The following is a 12,704-nucleotide window of genomic DNA, read 5'->3' as shown; positions in this document are numbered from 1 at the left end:
AATGGATATAAGTAGCTGGGGATTTCAGAATACCACAAAATCGAGGAAAGTGAAATGAAGGAAAATTTTAGGCGAGAATAACTCAGAAGAATCAGGTTAATTATGGGAAATAGACTCAATGGAAAAAAATTCCAGGCCAATGAACACATAGGCTGTTTTTTTAATGCGATACGGCGCAGGTGTTGTTAGGTGGACAAAGAAAGGACTTGAGGAAAGCTAGAAAAGTGATGACAGCAAAGAACTACACCCCAAAAACGATACTGACGAACTCTATTTCCTAGAAATAGGGGGGAACAGGGCCCATAGGATGCAAGATATGTGTTGTTAACAAGAAGAACAGTCTGGGATGGTGCATCAAAGAGCAGAGTGAATTCTTGCTCGCCGCTGTTTGAATACAATACTCACCAAAAATGAGACGCACCCAAAAACATTTAAGAAATATGATGAAAAAGAAAGATTAAACAACTGGAAAAAAAAAGCAATTGCATGGGCAATACCTCAGAGTAATCGGAGGAAAAGACAGGATCAACACTTGGAGGTGGCTAAGAAAAAGTGATCTGAAAAGATGTACTGAGGCATTGAAACGCAGCGCCCTGGAACAATCTCTTACAAAAATTGTAACAAGGTCCAACTATATTAGAGTAACGAAACGCACCTTAGTAGGATGTGTGGTATGGAAGGGCGTTATCGTTGCTAGGGAGGGCGGCGGTGACATGGGTGTGTATTGCATCCGTTATCACCTACCGTCTGACCATCGTGCCTTGTCCTGATTCGTGGCTAGAAAAGTTGTAGAAACTCCTCTTTCGCTTTTTGTGGAAAGGAGCCACATGTAAGGCGCTCTATCTGCAGCCAAAAACCGCTAAAGGATGGACTAGAGACGCCGTGGCTGAAGGTGCGAAAATTTGCGCTGAGGTTTAGGCATCTCTAGTATCACCTGGATGGTGAAATTCTTCCTTCCACAGTTAACCTCCCTTCTGGATTTTGATTCATGGGTCAGGCGAAGACCTAGGCAGGGTGATTGGCAATCGGGCTTCTCTCTCGGGCGGGCAATGCAAGCAAATAAAGTCCAACTGCGGACTTTTATAATGTGTAGGTGGAATACATGTCCGACGATATCCTGGGGGAGAATCTGGGCTTCGATAGAAATGAGTTGGTCAACATGTTCGGAGGGACGTCGAGACACGGCAGTGCCATCCCGCCGACATGCCGGGGGTGCGGGCTAGATAGTGAAACTGTTCTGCACGCCTTCGTGGTGTGTGCGGAGTTAAAGGGATTGGTACCCTATGTCGAAAAATTGTTGTCAACGAAAAAACGAATAAAACTGTCTGCTGAATCAAATATCAAGATCGTTAATCCCACTTCCCTTAACAGGAATGGGAAGGACAGTATTTTCCGTATCTTAGCCATATTGAAAGATACGGTGTGGAAACGCGTGAAATAGGAATTGCGACAGATACCTTTATTTCTGACTGGGGTATAGGTAAGTAACTATCACCTAAAAAGTAAGATCCGACTGGAAAGGAGATACCTATTACATAGTATGTTTCGGAAAAGATGGATGAACGTAGTGAGAAAGTTAGGCATAGATATAACTGGCGGGGCTCAGCCGCCCTAATCAGAACAAAAGGAAACGTTGGTCAACGGTGGTGGGCCTATCAGCCCAGGTAAATTAAATTGTTAAACATCATTACTTGTAATAGTCAAAATTTTTAAACGAATATATTGAACTATAATTTTATAAAAATAAAAAAGAAAATGCACTTTTAAATGTATTGTCTGTCTTCGTATTGTCCCCTCTTCGTTGGGCCCTTAGTGGCCAAATAAAGAAATTAGAGTGTTATATGCGCAGTCATAGTGTACAGGTCGTAGGAATTATTGAATAGCGATATTGTGGAGTGCTTGTCGAATACATACAGTTGGAGAGTAATAAGAGAACATCAGGAAGCGGTCAGATATAACAGTGACGACGAGAAGTCGTACGTCATAACAGTGTCGACGAGCCTACATCCAACTGTATAACGGTATTCTTATGGCAGTGGTAACGAGATTACCAACTCTCGTAGGAGTGTCAAAATGGAAGAACTACTAGCTTTCGTTCTGAAGCAACAACGGTTGCAGTAGCAGCTGTTACAACAGCATCAAGAATACCGTGAACAGCAGCAACAACAACAACTACAGCTAAACCAGCAGTTGAGAGAGTTATTGCTACAATCCAAGAACGCAGCGGCGTCGTATTCGCCGGATGGAGTAGCCAACTCCATTGAACAATTCCTGTATAATCCCGAAGATGGGATTATGTTTTCTTCATACTATACGTGTGAAGAAATATTGAAAGGGGTGTGCAAAATCTGGACAAACGAAAAGAAGGTAAGACTTCTTTTGCGTAAACTAGCTCCGTCAGATCACCATAAATACTGCAAATTTATTCTACCAAAAAAGCTGCCAGAAATTTGCTTTGGAGAAACAACTAAAAGAAGAGATTGGAAGAGAAGTTGGAAAATGATAAAGTAAAACCGATCGCGCATGCATCACGTGTATTACTATCGGCGGAAAAAATTACAGCCAGATAGAGGAAGAGGCACTAGCCATTATCTTTGCAGTGAAGAAATTTCATAAATTCTTGCACGGCAGAATGTTTAACTTTCAGACAGATCACCATCCACTATTAACAATATATAGATCAATAAAATGTGTCTCAACACACACAGCCAATCGACTATAACGCTGGGGGACTCTCTTATTAAATTACAATTTCAAAATAGAATTTTTGCAGTGAAGAAACATAAGAGACATATAAAACAAATAAAAAAGTGATACACAGAATAACATATTTGATATTCTGGTGCCAGAGGAAAGGGTTGAACCGGTGCGCAAGTCAACTAGAAAGAGAAAGCGGACGGAGATGCTAGAGATTGATTATAAATGAAAAATAATATGTCTATTTCTCCCGAAAGAAGTAATAAAAAGATAAATAAATGAATAAATGAAAGGAAAGCCAAACTCAAAGGAGGTAACTGATGTATGGGGAATCTCTACATCCCCAGGATTGGCTAAGTGAACTATAATAGTTAGTATAATTGAGCTAGCGAAAACCAGTTTGAGAATGGTATCACATGTGCAGTCATAGTGTACAGGTCGTAGGAATTATTGAATAGATATTATGGAGTGTTTATTAAGGATACACAGCTGGAGAGTAATAACAGAATATCAGGTAAGGCTTGATATTATAACAGTTCAGATTTACGAATAGTCGTACGTCATATCAGAAATGATTTTTGTCAAAATAATATAGAAATGATATTTGAAGAGAAGGTAAAGTACAATTTGAGAGGAATATCAGGCTGGTGTTTCTAGCAAGCTGAACGTTCACATGGAGACCTTTTCTGTGATCTAGGTATTGGATTTGAGTTTGGAAGTAGATAAATGTTCTATAGAAGGAAAGAGAATTATGTATATTGGAACTAAGTTAGTTTATTGACCACTGTTGACAGATAACTTGAAAGCAATCAATAGAAGTCCTGTACAAAATGCTAGAATTCAATTTTCAGAAAGTCCTACTCCTGTACTGTAGGGAATGACATGGGGAGTGGAGAAGAAGTGTGCTAGGGATATTAGACCGTAAATTTTCCCCAAGTGTGGCAGCATAGGAAAAATACCGTTAAAATCAAGATAACGATGCTGGTGTTGTTGTTGTCGTTGTAGTTGTTGTTGGTGGTGGTGGTGGCGGTGGTGCTGGTGGTGCCGGTGGTGCTGTTGCTGGTGGTTGTGTTGAAGGTGGCGGTGATAGTGAGGCTGGTAGCGGATGTGGTGGTGGCGGCTGCGATGGTGGTGGTGGAGGGTGCGGTAGAGGTGGTGGTGGTGACGGCGGCGGCTGCGGTGGTGGTGGCGGCGGCGGCTGCGGTGGTGGTGGCGGCTGCTGCGGCGGTGGTGGCGGCGGCTGCGGTGGTTGTGGTGGTGGTGGTAGTGGTGGTGGTGGTGGTAGGTGGTTATGGTGGTGTTGGTGTCGGATTTGATGTTGGTGTTAGTGACGGTAGCAGTGGTGGTAGTTGTGTTGGTGTTGCTGCCGATAGTGACAATGTTGCTGCTGTTGGTGGGGATGGTAGTAAAAAAGGGTGGTCGTCGTGGTTTTGATGATTAATGATTATATTGATTCTTTTCCTTTAGACGAATACGATGATGATGATGTCAACATCATCATCATCATCATCATCATCATCAGTATTATTCTACTGATAGCGAGAGAAAAGCACGAATGGTGGTGTTTCTCTATTTTGTTTTTCCAGTATGTCGCTTTCATAAATATTGTTTATCTCACGTCTATTTTTTTTCCTTCACTTCTCTTGTTTGTTGTTTCTTTCTTTGGTTTTTCTTGTGGTGTTCAGGAAAAAGTAATGAGTCAGACGTGTCTCTCTGGGTTACATGGGTTATCAGCCCATTACATTGTTAATAAATAGGCTGTATATTGTATAAAGTAAGAAAGATATGGAAGCCGAAACCCTGTGGAGACTGGAGCGAATAATCAGTTAAAAAGAAACCCCGTATGGTGTGAGAATAAGCAAATATTCAGGCTACTATGGACCGTATCTTTATCCTGTATTTGTTTTTATAGTTATTTCAATCTAGGCGTTTGGCACGACGAACATTCTTAACCTGATTTGACTCGCCCACTACTTTACAGAACACACAAACTTAGATTTGCAGTAACCAAGCATCAAATAATTCGCATGGTCCCAAAAGTTTATCAAGCGACCGATTTCTTTCCTCCCATCTGCTCTCAGTTTTTAAAAAATAAAATCGTATTGCTACGGTTTCGCTAATCAGCTGCGTCTGTATTCAGAAGAATGCTTATATGTATGTATGTATGTATGTATGTGTATGTATGTATGTATGTATGTATGTATGTATGTGTGTATGTATGTATGTATGTATGTATGTATGTATGTATGTATGCATTTATGCATGTATGTATGTATGTTTCCATTTATGCATTTATATATGTATGAAAGTATAAAGTATGCTTTATTCTTCGAATTTCTCACCAATAAAGAATGAGTTGTAATCCACAAAGGTATGTTTGAATGTACGAATGTATGTATGCATGTATGTATGTATGCATACATGTATGTATGAATGAATGTATATATGCAAGTATGTGTATGAATGAATGAATGGATGGATGGATGGATGGATGGATGGATGGATAGTTGGTTGGATTGATGGATGGATGGACGGACGGATGAACGGATGGATGGAAAAAAGTGTGTTTATGAAAAGCAAATGGAAATATGGAGGCAGAATGCCGCACAAAGCAACTATTAGGGGATTCGTTGCACAAGTCTATCGATTCTTCGATGAAATTTTACATACCTGCTTATACATACATATACATATATAATTTCAGCAAAACAATTTAGATTCAAATGAATATTGTACTTAACTTAGATGCACCAGAATTTTTTATGGAATTGCCCATAGAATTATGTGGGGTGATTATAACCAAAGAATAAGCAACAAGAATGGATCCGGTAATTTAGTACAATTGTTTCATACTATAACAATTTATTAAAGCTGCAAATATTACAGCAAATATAATATGTCAAGTAATCTTCAGCTAATTTCATATAGGTTTACCAATAATGTAAAGTTCTCAAATCAATTAGTAACATCTCAGAGAGTGTAAATATACCGATAAAGTTGCAGATGTGAGTTCCAGGAATTTGAAGCAAGATGCCAAGCAAACCATATATGCTTTCCAACAATGTAAAGTTCTCAAATTAATTAGTGACATCCCAGAGAAGGTAAATATACTCATAAAGTTGTGAATATAAATTTCAGGAAACATGAAGAAAGATGCCTGTCAGACCACGATTGAGTTCGCATCTAACTGTTGCAAGAAAATGTCTATAGTAGTAGGAATGATAGTAGGGTAGGTCAAGGAAGCTGATTAGCTGGAGAAAAAACAGCAGGAGAAAGAAAATTGGGGGAGTGGGGTGTAAAATAAATAAAGACAGATTGATACTAACAAGAAAGGTCAGTCTATTTCAATGGTGATAGAAAATTTAGGTCAGTGTGGAAGGAATCTTAAATTCTTAAGAAACTGTAAGGTTGACCACATCCTGCTTTCAACTGAAAACCATCAGAATTTATAGTGGGAGTTAAAATAAAGGAAGATCTAAGGAAATCTCTAATAGGGTCATAGGTTATCGGTAGAGAAAGATACAGTAAGAAAATTAAGGTTAACACTAGAATAGAAGGCTATTTATTTATTTTTGTTTATATTTTAACTTTTATTTTTATATATGGTAAGAAAGAATTTAGGTCAACATCTAGAGGTCAATTAAAATCAATAGCAAATAGTAGGGGAACTGTATCTATTCAAATTTATAGTGAAAATCAAATGTGTAACTAAGGGAATAGTATTATATGTTAAATTTAGAATAGAATTAGGATTTAAGTAAGGTTAATTTAGTTGACTATAAAGTCAATTAATAGTTAGCATAGTACATTTACTATTTATTATTATACTAAAAAGATACATTTAGAAAGAACAGCAATAGGAGAACCTTCAAATCTCTATTTAAAATATTTTAAAGATTTGATTTTTGAATGAATACAAGACCCCCAACTCTATACGATTATTTAGTAGAATTTTATTTTTTCTATACTTTAAAATCTCATATATATATATATATATATATATATATATATATATATATATAGACGGATAGGTGTCCTCGTGTTGTTTGTTGATATCACAACATTTCAGCTGATGTACTCTCCAGCCTTCATCAGGTGTTCTGGTAGAATTTCGAACCCAACTCTTTAGTTGACTGAAGGCGTACGCTGTTCTCATTCCTAATATATGTTGCTGATGTTATTTTTCTGTTGATATTATTTTTCAAGTCCCTGCATGGGAATGAATTTAGAATCTGATGTTTAGTAGCTTGCGTTCTTATCCACTACGTTATATGCCCGTAGGTACTTATAGAATGTATTTTAGGGCATATATACTTAGTATTTTATCTTTTCGCCATACTGGTTCCCATATTACATTCATATCTGTGCTAGATCTCCTTAAGAGGTTATTGTGTCCAAGCATATGCAACCTCTTTTAATATTCGTATTTTCCAGTGGTGTACTCTGTCGATTATTTTAACTTCATTTGGTCTCCGTTTTTCCATAATTGATCAACTTTACCCGATTTTTCAATATCCCCTCGTGTCACAGCTTTACGATTGTCCTCTACACTTACTTTAATGGGGCGACATGTTTCGCCTTCGTATACTCTACCACAACTGCATGGGATAGTGTACAATCAGTTTTTCGTCATACTCTCTTCTATGGGTGGTCTTACTCTGAGAAGAAATTTGCGAAATATCGTATTACTTCTGAATACTGTCCTTATGTCATATGGACCGCTATCTTTTGTATTTTCCCGAGCTGCCTTTAACATAGGGTAGACAAACAGTGATCAGTTTACGGGCTTCATCATCTCTCCTCTTTCTAATTTGAGTGGATAGTATGTTATTTGGGTAGCTATTACATAGCACATTGATTCTTAGCCTGATCATTTCTTCTTGGTGTGTACCAGGATCGCTAATTATAATCTTTGCTCGAAGCCTTAGGCACTGAGCAATCCCTCTCTTTATACTGTATGGATGGATGATGGGAATTGAAGCTGAGGTATTGTCCAATGAAGCTTGGCTTGCTGTATACGGATGTCCTGACTCCATACTCAGAGCGTGTAATTAATACGTCCAGGAATACTAGCTGATTGTCCTTTTCCTTTTCTATCGTGAACTATAGGAATAGCTTTATTGAGTTCACATAATCTAGTAGTATTAGATATCCTCATGTGGGGGACAAAGTATGATGGCGTCATCAACATATCAAAGCCAAAGGGTTGGCTTTCGGTTGTTGATCCTAAAGCCAAATTCTCAAAGTACTCCATGTATATACATTAGGAATGAGAACTAATGTTTAAAGATAAAAGTGATCGATACAGTGGGAAAATGTTTATAATGACATTCATGTGTGCATATGGTTGTGCTTCGAGCGTGGTTTTTACGCCTTTAAATATTAAAGAAAATTAGACAACTCTTCAGTAATGATTTCCAGGTTTAGTTTGGAATTATTGTCTTGGACCGATGAAACTTTGAAATCTTTCCCCGTTAGAATGAAAATATTTTAATGGCACTTTATATTACTATCGTTAGCTATTCTGACATGTTAGACACTGGTTGAGAACATATTCCTTTCAGCGACCAAGCTTTCTATTGCTGCGTTTGTTGTTGTAGTTATTATTGTTATGTCGCCGTTTAGTTCAAATCAGCCATTATTAAGCAGGCATAAAATCGAAGGCGTTCTAGCTGTAAACATAAGTGATGGCGTATAGTATTCCTTGTTAGAAGTGTTATTTTATTATTAAGATATTTTAATGTGTCTTCAGATTTACATTATAATCCTCGATGCATATTACTATCACCCTTGAATATCATTGAAATATTCAATATTAGATAGTTATGTTCACAATTACTTATTTCACTCTTTCTTCTTCAGTAGTATGACATTATGTCACAATATAATTATGAATTGGTGGATGTTAATATATGTACAGTTAGGTAGAATTCTGATACTTGTATGGAAGATGATGAAAAAAAAAACTGTCATCAACAAGGAAAAAACAAACGCTGAAAATAAGTAAGGAAATATTAGGTACAATATGCTAGAATCAACTAAAATTTGTCGAATAAAATTCAAGAAATAGGCAATAATTACAAGGAGAGTGTCAGAGCTCTCTTCTCAAGACAAACTTATCATTAAATCTTTACTAGCGAAGGGTGTTTAAAGTCACTGTTTGTGTTCAAATATCCATTGACAGCATTTGTGTGTTCCCAGATAAAGACTGAAGTATTACAGGTTTGTCGTTATATATATCATAACTTCACCGAATTATAAAGTACGCTTGAAAAACTGATACTGTAAAACCCGAGATAAGCTAATATCACTTCAGGACATTGAAATAAAGGCAGCCGTATGGAAATCATTCTTTCATTTAGTAATCCTTTCTACTAAACATTGGGGGAAGGAACTAATCAATTACATCGACCATAGTGTTTCACTGGAGGAGAGGCAAAGTCGACCTCAGCGGAATTTGAACTCAGAACGTAAAGACGGAGGACGAAGCGCCACTAAGCATTTTGCCCGACCTGCTAACGATTCTGCCAGCTCCCCGCCTTTCTTTCATTTAATAATGACAGCAGTTGCATTAAAAACAATGTTCAATGTGTCTCACGTTCCATGGAAAAATAAAAACCGGTAGTTCACATCAGAATGCCGTTGAAAATGTTTCTATGCTAAAGGAAAAATTGACCGTTTACTCGCTCCTACGATGCTTGTAACATGAACAGTACGTCAAATATGTCTGAATTGATGAAAACACCTTTTACAATTAGCTGCTTACGTGTCAGGTCTCAAGGTGCTTGTTTCTGGCTAAATAGTCCCAAACTCAAGGTTTAATGACATTTGCTTGTCATTTTCGCAATCTGTCTATTGTACATTTATTAACTTTAAACAATACAAGACATTAAGGATATGATATTGTTCTTCCTTCCTCTATTTTCAGCACAGAAGCTTCGTCTTTTTGTAATGTTGACACTAGACGGCAGACAAGCATACTCTATAGCAATATCCTTCAAATGCATCCCAAATTGTGGATATTATAATCTAAAATCCTTTAAACAATAAAAATCTGCAATCAGCGAAAGGGAATTATACTTCATACGCATTAAACAATACCCAATTAGAGCAATTAATTATTATATATTATATATCTGATTGAAGTATTACGACTGGCAGTCTCTGATGGTCACCCATATTTACGTAACGATACTGCCAAATTGTGTAACATATTCGATATTGTCAAACTGCGTCTCCAAGTTTAAAATTATTGCCCATGGTCAGGGAATGCTTCAGGTCTCACTAGTGATTGTTCAATCATTAAAATATCTAATACTTTACTCACAAAGTGCTAACAAATGTGGTGGTTCTCTCACAACTTCTACAACTTTTCTCAAACGATATACGTACCAGCATTTCCCACAAATGAGGTCGATTTGATAAAAATTTCCCCGTATGGAAAACATAACCCAAGAGCTGTAATACAATCTTCCATTCATGCCTCTCTCTTCATTAGTGGTTCTCTCCTTACACCTTGCATCGACAACACTGCTTTTTCTATATACATCGGGGCATATAGTTCTATAAAATTTCGGGGCTCCAGAAGATTTGTCAACAATCACATTCATATTATACAATTTCATCATCGACTATAGTTGAAAAGAAGAGTACAAGAAAGTATACAGTGACACACACACACTATATATGTCCATGTACGTATATTTACTCACTCTTTTTCTGGCTATATTTTGAATACATTTCCTTCCAACATATAACTATAAACTAAAGCAAAGTAATGATGATAAAAACGTTACTGCGATGATGCTGTTGACGCTGCTGCTGCTGCGGCTGCTGCTGCTGCTGCTGAGGAAAAATGGTGTAGTTGATAATTACTAGTTAGTTCTTGCTGTTGTTCTTCTTGCTAATGTTGCTACCATCATTACTGTCGTTGTTGCTATTATTATTATTATTATTATTAGTAGTAGTAGTAGTAGTAGTAGTAGTAGTAGTAGTAGTAGTAGTAGTAGTAGTAGTAGTAGTAGTAGTAGTAGTAGTAGTAGTAGTAGTGGGGGAGGAGGAGGAGGAGGTGTTGGAGGAGGAGGCGGAGGATGTGGTGGAGGAGGAGGAGGAGGAGGGGAAGGAGTATACTAGTAAAATGTATTTTAGCAATACTTCTATTGGTATGTAAACATGTATAGAAATACATATATACATGTACGCAAAATACACAAATACAACTTTCACAGACAACACGCACGCACACAACATATGGGCATGCATATGCGTGTGTGCATATATGTATATATGTATGTATACATATATATATATATATATATATATATATATATATATATTTATATGCGTTTTACAGTGTATGCAAATCTTAGATCGGCGACGTTAATATGACCTTATGCATATAAACGAACACACAAGAAAGCTACTTCTGAAAATCTAGAAACTGAAGTAGCTGCCATTGCAGAAACTTAGAACAATATATGATGGTTGTTTGTATCCATGAAATTTTTCTATTGCCAATTTGGAAGAGCATATATTGAGTGGTACTTGTGGATGCTGGAATAGCTGATTAGCGAAATCTCGCAAACAACATTTTACAAAGCCTAATAATTCTTTGCTTCAGATGAGTTTATGAAGTAATTTAAAACCTAGGTTTTCGATTGGATAGCTATTTCATCCAATCAAAAACCTCATGTATCTGTAAATATTGTGGGAATTAAAACTTGTTCAACAAAAATGATTCATGTGTTAAAAATAAAAGCAGTTATTTCCTTGACCTCTCCACAAGAAATGGAAGATTTTGAAAGAAGATATGAAATGTATTTTTGTGTGTATGTACGTGCATTGTGTGTGTATTTGTGCGCATATGAAATTACTTGCATGTAGAAATATTGGGGTAGAAGAGGAAGAAGTATGCTGCAAGGCCGTTCTATGCAAACATATATGTATATGTATATATATATATATATATATATATATATATATATATATATATATATATATATATATATATGTGTGTGTGTGTGTGTTTGTATGTATGTGTGCTTATATGTGTGAGTGCGTTTGTGTACGCGCGCATGTGTATCTGAACATAACAACCATGCTCCTCATTCTTCCTCTTCTCTCTCAATATTCCTAGTTGCAAGTGCTTTTCAAATATTCACAAATACATTCCTGTACAAATTCCATTTAAGAGTATAGAAAATGTAGTCATAACGACTATTACTGACTATTACAAACTATTAAAAATGGGGAATGCTATATTTCCATTGTCTCTGTGTAGCCCCATGTTTGCTCTGATCGAGAAGATTTACGATGAGTATGTATTTGACCGATCAACTAGGTGAACAACAGATATAGTCGTCTGAATTTGCGACTCATCTCCCATCAGATGATGATCATTAATAATATAGTTCTATATTTAAGAAATGAGGAATTATGTACGTTATTTCCATTATTTACATTTGACAGATATTTGTCCTCATCTTGTTTGTTAACACAACGTTTCGACTGATATACCCTTCAGCCTTCATCAGGTGGCTTGGGGAAATTTCGATCCTGGGTTCTCATTCCTAAGGTATTTTTCGATTGTTATTATTATTATTATTATTATTATTATTATTATTATTATTATTATTATTATATATTTGACTTTTGCTTTACTTTTGTACGAGTTGGCTCCAAGTCTCTCCCAGAGACCTCAAGAGACAACAAGTTGGAGGTTCATGTTGGAGTTATGCCTAGGGTGCCATATATTTGGTTTTGTAATTAGTATTGTACTAGTGAATGTCTAAAAAACCATACCAAATTAGGTTTGTTTTAAAACTTGACATTACATAGAAAGTATTTTGCGTAGGATATCAGCATTTCCCATGAGCACTATCCTGCAATTTCTGCCATTTTGGGGTTTCCTGGTATCAGTGTTAGGTAGCAATCAGCCCCTTTCGCTATCATTCCCAGGGCACCTATGACAACAGGTATTGTTTTAGTCTTTAGGTTCCACATTTTGC

The 12,704-nt window shown here is 36.7% G+C and overlaps 1 long non-coding RNA gene across 1 annotated transcript in view; it reads left to right on the top strand.

Annotated features, from left to right (window-relative positions):
* The first annotated feature begins 6,742 nt into the window (after positions 1 to 6,742).
* Positions 6,743 to 12,704, top strand: part of LOC118763685 — a 20,652-nt gene continuing 14,690 nt past the window's right edge. Inside the window, exon 1 of the long non-coding RNA XR_004999449.1 lies at positions 6,743 to 6,825. This is a non-coding gene — a long non-coding RNA (uncharacterized LOC118763685). The remainder of the gene's footprint in view (positions 6,826 to 12,704) is intronic.

Source organism: Octopus sinensis, linkage group LG5 (genome assembly GCF_006345805.1).
Source record: "Octopus sinensis linkage group LG5, ASM634580v1, whole genome shotgun sequence".
In the NCBI taxonomy this organism is placed as follows: domain Eukaryota; kingdom Metazoa; phylum Mollusca; class Cephalopoda; order Octopoda; family Octopodidae; genus Octopus; species Octopus sinensis.
The sequence above is the reverse complement of the archived record's forward strand: the minus strand, read 5'-3'. Positions and strand labels throughout refer to the sequence as shown.